This window comes from Mytilus edulis, chromosome 10 (assembly GCF_963676685.1).
Source record: "Mytilus edulis chromosome 10, xbMytEdul2.2, whole genome shotgun sequence".
NCBI lineage: Eukaryota > Metazoa > Mollusca > Bivalvia > Mytilida > Mytilidae > Mytilus > Mytilus edulis.
In genome coordinates, this window is record NC_092353.1 from 55149518 (window position 1) to 55160389 (window position 10872).

At 31.7% G+C, this 10872-nt stretch overlaps 1 long non-coding RNA gene across 1 annotated transcript; it reads right to left on the reverse strand.

Annotated features, from left to right (window-relative positions):
* Window positions 1–8226: 8226 nt before the first annotated feature.
* LOC139491508 (uncharacterized) lies at window positions 8227–10278 on the reverse strand. Its single transcript, XR_011656564.1, has 2 exons — window positions 9833–10278; window positions 8227–8644 (listed from the first exon to the last, which is right to left on the reverse strand). It is a non-coding gene; the product is annotated as an uncharacterized lncRNA (long non-coding RNA).
* Window positions 10279–10872: the final 594 nt, after the last annotated feature.

Here is a 10872-nt window from a genome sequence, read left to right on the forward strand (position 1 = left end):
GGTATATTAAAAAAGGGAAAAAAGGTGTTGATCGAAGAAAATTCCTACAGAAAATCATGTTATTTAGCATGATAAAAACATAAGTTTATAAGAATCATGAATGTATCATTAATGAAGTTGAAAGGATGTATTATAAAAGAGATTTGAAAGATTTTTTGTATTGCTTGAAGCAACAATATTTTGTATGGAATTTGAAGTTGATAGATGCTATATTTGCTTGGTGATTTTTTTTTAAGGTGTGTGAAGATTTACCCCTCTTGACGTGAAATTTATTGAAATATTAAAAGATCATAAACATGATAATGTAGGAAGTTTTTTTTTATTAATTTAAATTTTGAAAAAAGAATAAATTTGAGATTTACACCCTGGATAGTATGACTTATTATCTATTTTAATTTAATAAGTTCAAACTTTTCACAGATACATTTCAGTTATTGTTGATTTTTTATTATTTGTTGAAAACCAAATTTCTTGTATTTCCTTGGTACAGAGTAACCACAAATTAAAATATTCATTTTCTAACAAAAATGTACACAGACAAATTGAATTTCATGAAAAGGCAATGTTTCCTCTTTCCTCAAAAATTGGTGTAAACAAAAAACGATTTTTTTCATGCCAATTTATATGTTTTCTCCAGGGATCATGAAAATCTTGCCTTGCAAATGTAGTGCTGGTGTGTGTATTCAAAGGTAGCATGTTGTTTGCTTGATTGGGATAATGTATGTGGAAAAATTGTGTGAAAGTAGATTTTTATGTGGCTAGATCATGCATGAAAGACCAAATGTGTTGTTTGTAGAAGAAGATGTGTGAATTGCATGTCAAATTTCTTTTTGTTTCTTATTTATATGTAAACTCGGTAGATTGTTATAAAAGTTACAAAAATTGGAAGTTCTTTTTTTTTTATCTGACATTGATCTGTTTTATAGATGTAGAGGGTATATACAAACACATGGCTAATCAGTGTTGGATTACTTCTGCAGATATTATATGTATGAAAGTTTAGTAGGGACTTCATGAAATAGTAAAAATGATATCTACTGTATTTTTTAAAATAAAGCGGTTTATTTTTTGTTTACTTTCATTGCCCATGATAAATTTAGTTAAAACTTCCTCCTACAAGAAATGTTTTCATTCTATTGCCAAAAATAAGTAAAGTATAGAAATATTCAAGGGCTGTTTCGTGAAAATATAAAGGCACTTTGAAATCTCCACTATGTAAGGTTTAGTATCAACTCTCAAGTACAGTGAAATGTAAATTAGCCTCTAGAAATAGTTACCCCACTTTGAAAGTGCCTTCCATGGACACTATGCTTGTTTATGTCAATCTGACTTAAGTAAACCATTTAAGATATTCATGATAAATCAAAAAGAGACAAAGTTAATCTGTTTTTAGATCTTAATTTTATTTTTTTTGCATATAGAGCCTTGATTGGACAATGAAATGTACTGTGATATAACCCACCCTGTAAAAGTGTTTATTTCTTTATTTTTCTTCTTTCTTTCAGTCATTTGTTATGATGACATCTTTACCAATTATCTTCAATAATTCTTTTTCTTTTCAATTTTTTTGTTTCATTCTCAGTAATTGATATAATTAATCTCAATGAATCATTGAACTGTATATTTATTATTTATAAACTATGTAAGATATTAATTGTGTATGATGATAACACTATCTAAATTGCTTTGATATTCTATCTCAAAAATAAACATTTAAAAATAAATATGAATACTTTTTATGTTGCCCAAGGTCTAAGGTTCAATTCAGGTTTTGTCGCATATTTTCCGCTCATAATTATATAGTGGAAGATATTAGCAGGCAAAATCGAGGGAATTGTGCAAATGATGATACAAGCATGAAAATTACCACAAAGCATCATTATTATATACTTTTAAAAAAACAACTGCTGGCCATTAAAAAAAATCATTTTTTCAAGATGGCCACCGCCGTTTTCTAAAATGGCTGTTTTTTTTCAGTTTGAAAATACTGATTTTTTCTGGAAAACTTTTCGTTTACTTTCTTTTAGTGAAAAACTACTGTCAGGTTTGGTAGCTACCTTCCTCACATGTGAATAATTCACTAGACATGAATATTTGACACATACAGGGTTTGCGCATGCGCGAAAATGTTACAAAATTCATTTTAAAATATTTCAACTATTTAATATAAAATAAGTCATTAGGGATTTTCAATGATATTATGATCTGGTTTGATAACATTTTTCAAGGTTATGACATATATGATTTAACAATTTTGCGCATGCGCAAACTATTTATAGATATAATGAGTGATTTGTATGCACTACCAGGGCAAACTGGTATAAATCGTAGTTCATGTCATTACTCTAAAAAGCAAGTAAGTGTAAAATCTATGAAACCACTGTTTAAAAACAAGCCCATTCAGTTGCAATAATCAGGTATTTGAAGGATAAGACGGAAAATGTGGTAAAAACGAGAAAAACATCGATAGTAACGGCAGATCAGCCACTTTTGGTAATGGATATTCAGTGGGAATTGCCTGATTTGTACAGAGGATTGTAAGGTGGATTTCACATTGAAATGACTTGTTATAAAATTCTGGGTGATATATAACGTGAAGGTAGATGGACACATGTGTCATGTGTCCTCACTAAAACCAGTATTGCAACACATAGAACGGCATATTCTTGTATGTATGTTCAAATGTACCTAGGACTAGACACGCGCATCAGATAACTCTATGTGTTTTAGCTTGAAAGGTATATATCGGCTTAAGAAAGCTAAACACAGAAATTATAATCATGTCATGACTCTGTGACGTTCAATGATTTGATAGACTGGCGTAAGAAAATATAGTCATCTCTACCACAGTTCAATTCCTGGCGTTAAATTATAAAATAAGAACTTCTTGTGAATTTGGTAGTATGCTCATTTCATGAGTCAGATTTTGTACAAACAGTCCATATAAAGCATGATACTGTATTCATTTAGGTCTTGATCGTGTAACATATTCTCGATCGCGACCGACCTTCTCCGAGATATGGCTTTCCTTCTCTTAAGTCACTCACAGGTGGCAATTGATTTTGAAAATGATAATTTTATTGTACGTAAGACCAGAACATATTTTTTCTTATAACACAATTGATCAGACAAAAACAGAATAATGCAATTGTAAAGGGCGATGTGTTGTCAAAGGTTTAACCGAAGCCCTCATTTAGACGTATTGATGATAGCTAGACCAGAAGTCAGTAGACTATCAGATGAATTTGCAAGATCTAGTAGTTTGAGTCATTCTATAATAGATGAACGACTTAATGAACACAAAAGGATTTCTTTAAAAAGATCAAAGGCAAATAATTTGTAGATTGTTTGAAGCAAATACAAAACAAAGGAGAACCGGTTTCTTATAAACAGATCAAAAAGAACAACTTCCTATTATGTCGGTAAAATAAAACTGTAAAGGTTTTGTAAAAAACAAAGCTAGAGAACCTTAGATATCTTTTCTAGACTTTTATTTCTTGTCGCAGTGGACAAATTGATTTGGAATATTTCTTAATCTATAAAGACAAACTGCTCCTCCGTTTTTGTCTTCGGATGTCATTTTAAACAGTGGTATTAAATCGGTGCAAATGGATAAACTTGAAACATTTTGCAATTTGCAGATCCAAATTCTGACGCATTTATCGTTGATAGAGCAGCAATGGATAATTCCAGGCCACCTTGTAGGGAACAATATTGGATGATTTTGCAATTGTGTTATACGGCCTTAAATAAAATATTGCATCGATAAGTATCAAGAGTAGATATTGTGTTAGATTTACTAAATGGATCATTGAAAGGCTAGATGTGAGAAGACAAAAGTTGGGTTTTGGAGTAGTTTTCTCTATGAAGATGACAATGAAACGAAGTGTCTTGCCGACAGAAATGCTTCTGTAGAGACTAATAAGGATACTTTCCATCTATCCCTTGTAAGCATGGAGAAGCAGATATACGAATTTTTGTCCATGTTCGGCCTGATTATGAAAATTGTTGTAGGACGGTAATTTAAGGTAGCACCGACACAGATGTAGTAGACTAAGTATTAAAAATTGCAGCACTCCAAAAATATGGTGGAACAAACTGTGAATAGGTTTTGGCAGGAATGAAGACTTTTGATGGCTTCCTGTACGTGATATATCAAATGCGTTTGGTCCTCGTGTAGCTACTCTTCCTTTCATTCATACATTCAGTGCATATGACACTAAGGGACTAGGTAAGTTTGAATGACATGGGAAGTATTTCAACATGTAAGGGACGTACTTATTTCTTTGCTGAAGTATAAAGACAAGGATTTGTATAGTAAGAAGGATTGGAATCTCGCGGTTTATCGTAATCTCTTCCGCGGCGAGACTTCGGTACTCGCCACTATTACTACTACTACTACTCGTCACTTACGATATCGGAACGTGATTTTTTGTACACATGCATCGAGTTGTGTTCTTATTTTTGTCACGTATAGACAATAATGTTGTAATGGTTAAGGACATTTTTCATTCTTAAACGTAATAATTATTGATTTTCACTCAAGTTTCAATTGACGAAAAAGCATAATTTAACTGTTTTATTTGATGGACATTGTAATGCAATGTGTATAACGGCAGTTGACAATGTGTTTGTATATTAACTTCTGTAATTTTTTATTTTCAGTCAATTGTCAAAGAAATTTAAAAAAATATTATTCTTGTAAATTATGTCATTATAGTTATATGCGAATTTGCATCTTCGGAAACTCTTTCAATCTCGGGGAAACAGGTGCAAAACATTTTTTGTGGCAAAAAAGAACTGACAACACATTTCAGGACGAATTACTGCATTGCGTTTTATATACATAGTGGCTAGTCATTATCATAAGTTTGGAACAAGTACTGTTAAAGAGGGAGCCCACTGGTAAACCCTATAAAACTGCCTCTGCATGTTACTGTAGCCGGTTTCAATCATCATAAACATATATATAGGCATAAACGAACGTTAGCCAGTGTGTTATAAATTATCAATGCAAGCAAAAATTTTTAATTGTACTAATAACATTACACCTTTAAATGCACTTTCATTTCTTATCAGAGCACTTTCATCAATTTGTGCATGAATTTGATAGGGCAATTTTATAGAGGGGGGGCAAGGGGTTTAACTGTTATGCTGTTATGGGGCAATTTAATTCTTTGTTATCTGTTATTTTGAAAATAAGTTTGCTGTTAGCTGTTATTGTCTTATTCTTTGTTAGCTGTTATTGGGCTTTTAGTTTTTTTGTTATCTGTTATTGTGATAATGTATTTGCTGTTAACTGTTATTGAAAATTGGAATGTTAGCAACTTTTTTTGACAGTCAATATTCGGTATAAATTGAAGATCATTGGACATTGGGGTCTACCACTACTAATATGTTTGTCCCGTTTCAGAGAAGGATTCGATTAACATTTACCCATCACAGAAGTGAGGTCCAGGCCAATTCAAGTATATCTAATGATTATCCTTTGTAATAAATTCCATTTTTTTTATGAATGTGTATTTAGAATTATCTTAATTTTTTGTATGAGAATAATGTTCTTTGTTTCCCGTACGAACATATTAAATAAAACAATTCTTAATATGACAAAAAGGAAAACATATGGCCAGGAATATCTGACAAGGATCTCAATTAAGGACTAGGTCCTAACAACCAGTTAACCTTTTATATAATATGGTACATAGACTCAGCTCTGTGATTTTTTTCAAAGCAGAACCAAATGCATTGTACAATGAAAGTTCCAATCATGTACTTGGGTCCGAAGCTGCACATAACTCATTACAAACAAAGATTTCTTTCGTTTCAAGCCATTGTATACATACTAAACTATGTATTCTACTTACTAGTACACTTGGTACAATGTACAATCAAAAACCTCAGCTGATAAAAAATTGTTCAAATAAGGCCTTTGAAAATAGTGGAATAAATTGCTTTTGGAGTGTCAAAATTCGTTCGAAGTACTTGATAAATTGCATGCTTATAATTGGTGCTTTTGATTTTGCTACCCTATATACCACTTTGCCTCATAGTCTTATTAAGAAAAATTCACACACCTCATTAAATGGTCATTTAGAAAAAGTCAGAATATTCAAACTCTTTTAGGTCATTTTTTTTATTAGCAACAAAGGGAGCTTCAGTCAATATATATAAACAATACACCAACGTTTCACGAGAACTGATGAAAGCATTTTTGAGTTATTTTTGAAAACTAGAAAATATCACCTTTTTCTAATGAATAAAATCCCCTAACTCAATAACATAAAATCTAAATTTAATAAAAATCAAATGGAGTTTACAACAATAGATATAAACATTTCAGCAAAGTTTCATGAGAACTGCTGAAAACATTTTTGTGTTAATGTCTGAAAACTGGAAAATCCCCCCTTTTTAATTAATAAAACCCGTTAACTTGTAAACTTAAAATCTAAAATTTATAAAAATTGAAAGTGACCTCAAGTTAATAGATATAAACAATTCACCAAAATTCCTTGCTTGGTGAAAGCATTTTTGAGATATTATCAGAAAACTGAAACAAACACCAATTTTATTGAATAAAAACCCATTACCTAGAAACTTAAAATCTAAAATTTATAAAATAAAACACAAAAAAACAGGGAGCTCAGGTCAATAGATTTAAACAATTTTCCAAAGTTTAATGCAAATTGGTTAAAGAGTTTTCGAGTTAATGTCCGACATGTTGATAACAGACGGACAACAGTATACCATAATACGTTCCGTAAACGAGCGTATAAAAAATATTATAATATATTGAGCAGTAATTTAAACACATTCTACAGTAGATACATAAATTAATACTTAAAACATAGTCATAGAAAATGGAATGCATTACAAAGGATTATATCCGTAATAAGAAATACTGATTTGTCAAAGACCGAATTATTTTAATATTTCATTTACTGTTATCTGTTTTTGTCCATTTTAATTCCTTGTTATCTGTTATGAGCCAAATCAATTTGCTGTTTTGCTGTTATTGGGACCCCCCTTGCCCCCCCTCTTTATAGTGTCAGCTCTCAGACTCTGTCATACATGTCATACATGTATAACGGCCTCTCAAATAATCAGTCATGGAATTATTCCTGGTTATGTATTATTCACGTATAATACAGAAATTAACTTGAAAAGAGCGACTTGTCATATATCAAAGAAGACTATCTTTTTCTGATTGTACATTGGTACACTTTCATATGAGGTGCGCAACAGCAGTTTACATCAAGTATTAAAACAAAAGTAATACTTTTCTGTTTGTAACTTTCATGCTTGGTAGGTCTAAACTGTAGTGTCTATAGATATTTATCAATAAATGTCTTTGTAAACATAACTAAAATGTTTCTTGTCTAACAGAAGATACTTTTTGTACAATTTTGCCTTGTATTGACTTTATAGCGCACAGTTACTAATATGCATGTACAACACTGACTTTTGTCTATCAAGGAAAGATTGAATAATTGCTTACCAGTACTTCAACATCATTTGAACTTTGGTGAACTGAGCTGTCTCATTCGATTGACAATCATACCACATCTCTTTACTCTTAGGTCTTAACTTCAAATTTGGTATAAAAACTATTTTTACAATAAATATCTTTGTTAAGATGTACATGATAACTATAAAATGGTTATTGTCTAACAGAAGATACTTTTTGTACAATTTTGCCTTGTACATGTATTGATTTTATAGCTCATAATTACGAATATACTGTATAATACATGTAAAACAATTTTTGCCTATCAAGATAAGAAATAACAATAGATTGAATAATTGCTTACATCAACATCATTTTGTTTCTTTGGTGAACTGAGCGGTCTCATTCCATTGGCAATCATACCACATCCCGCATCTCTTAACTCTTATGTCTTAACTTCAAATTTGGTATAAAAACAATTTTTTGTGCATGTATTATGTATGGGCCGTTGGTTTCATGTGATAATATTTATCGACCTGCTATGCTGCATGGGTTTTGTTGATGGTGATTGACATACATTCATTGATTCAATCATTGTACATGTAGACTACTAGTTTTTAAAATCTTCATTTGATATTGAATGGATAGTTGTCTCATTTCAATCATATCCCATGTCTCCTTGCTTATTTTACTACACATACATGTACATCGTCAATATACACTCAACACCAAGCAGATTTGAAGTATTAAATGAATCTGACATGTAATGGAATTTAAAAGAAGATGTTCAATGATTTATTTTTATATTAAAATATAGAAATAATCCAATTAAACCCAGGTATTACATGATCATCTATCAAGTCACTATCAAAGTTCCCTACACACAAAGCGTAGCTTTCAAGTTTAGGTAGAAGAGATTATAAAATGTTAATGATCCAATGAAACATTGTTGGTATATCCTCCATAAATGATATTCAGAGGAACGTTCTGGTCAAAAGTGGAATTCAGTTGTACACTAGTATTTCTATTTCTATTTGAAGGCATGCCATATATATCATGTATATATGTTAGTCCACATGATAAGTGCATGAATGGCCAACTGCTGTTTGCACACAACTGCTTAGACTTTTTTGGGGACTTGAATCCTTGTGCCTAGACTTTTCTTGTTAACATTCACCAGTTTGAGCATTTTGGAAAATACTGAAAAAAAGGTGTAATATAGTTACATGTGGCAATAATAATACAATATCATATGGCTTAAACAATTCTAATATCAAATATGTCGTTAACAATAGCAATACTACCTCAAGATCTCTGCTCGAATAATTATATTTGCAAAATTTATGTTAGATTTCTATGGGTTTATGCAAATTCAGGAATAATTTATATTTGTAGCAATGTTTCTATTGTTTTAAAATAAAATATTTTGCAATATTGTAGCAGGGGCAGATCCAGACATTTTAAAAAGGGGGGGTTCCCAACCCAGGATAAAGGGGGGGTTCCAACTATATGTCCCCATTCAAATGCATTGATCGGCCAAAAAAAAGGGGGGGTTCCAACCCCCGGAACCCCCCCTCTGGATCCGCCACTGTGTAGGATCAAAAGATGTCGCACAAACAAACAAAAAATCAAAAATAACAATAAAAGGAATAAATGTTAGATAACAGAATATCCTTTATATATTATATATATAAAACTCTAACTGGACTTGACTGAAGTATAGTTTAGAGCAGTTCAGTCTAGAAAAGATAAAGCTCGGGTACATTTGTAATGCACAGGTTTAAAAAAATTATGACGTCTTGCTATTTTAATTATTTGCTTTGACGCTGTTGCAGGAAAACATCTTTCATTGCATTGTTGGATTTGAAGTTGTTGCTTGAAAACATTATTTAGCCTAGCAAAATGCCATAATTAACAGGCATAATAATTAATTGGACTTAAATTTGTAATGCATGTGATATGTGGTATAAACAGATAGAGAAGAAGGGAGTCCATAATAATAACATGCATAATAAAAGGGGGGCAGTGATTTATAATGAAGACCAAAACAGCACTACCCATACATCATTAAAGGCATTAAAGTAGATGAGCTGTGTTGGTGTATTATTATTTTGATGTCAGTAAAAATGTACATTCATTTGTACACAATGTACGTTCACAATACCATGTAGTCCTATAACATATGACCTCGGGGGCATTATTCACTATTTCTATTTGCTGTTCTGATATTTTCTTTTTACTATCAATGTGCCACCCCTTAAAAAAAAATAAAAAATGAAAATATCAGTATAAAAACGTTAAAAATTGAATAAGAATGCGAAGTCATATGTTATAGGACTAAATACCATGATGCTGGTAAACACTGGGCTGAACATTTGAAAATATTACCATCCATGCATTGTCCCTTTCCACATCGGCAAAGTCAAATCTATGGAGTTTTCTATGGAACATGGCTAGTTAAAATTGATGTAAAACTATTTCAAAACACATGGTTTAACGATTTCATTTCGGTATAAACAGGAAGGAAGTATCAGATTATTATGACAACTGGATCCCCTCCCAATTTAGGCCTGGTAAATTGCGATTCATCTGAGAACCACATTGATGTTTAAAGACAGAAAAGTATCACAATTCCGTTATTTAGCGGTTTGAGCTTTCTTCAATACACTTTATCACCAATGTTTTACGTTTGTAAACATGTTTGAACATTAATCTAGGCCAATTGAAGAACTTTATTCATTTTTCCCAAGCCACCCCCATTTTCGCTCCAGAACGCCATTTTTGTTGTAATCAACTCAAAGAAACGTAAAAAAATAGGAAAACTAATGCATCAATCACTACAAAATTTACTCAATACACGAAGAAATCATATATCTATCAGAAAATATAAATTTTATCACTCATCTCCGTTTTTTGAGGAAGGAGTATAAAAATAGAAAATGATGATAGGACCGCCCAATAGGCGGGATAGGGTGAGGTCACTTCGGTCAATATGCAAATTAATTCTATGGAGCCGTGTATTCTTACTGCGATCGTAAAAGTTATTCATAACACCAGAACCATTTTAAACTTCTTATTTCACGCATAATATTTGATAAATATAGATTGTAGATACTTACATATCGATGTCAGCTATTTGTTTAGGTGATGCAAATGTCAGCCATTAATCAGAGCTAGTTTAGCATTTTCCAGATGCATCACGGGAAATCTCACAAAATCTCGCGCCGCAGAAGATATTATACTACAGTCTATGCAAAAGCCCACGAGATTCCAATCCTTCTTACTATACAAATCCTTGATAAAGACACATACAAGGACACAAAATAAGCATTTGTTTGCATCATGTATGACAGAACAACATCACTATTTGCTGTTAACGAGGCACGATGTAAATTTTTACCAAGGAAGCAGCGGCATTGTGATGTAGT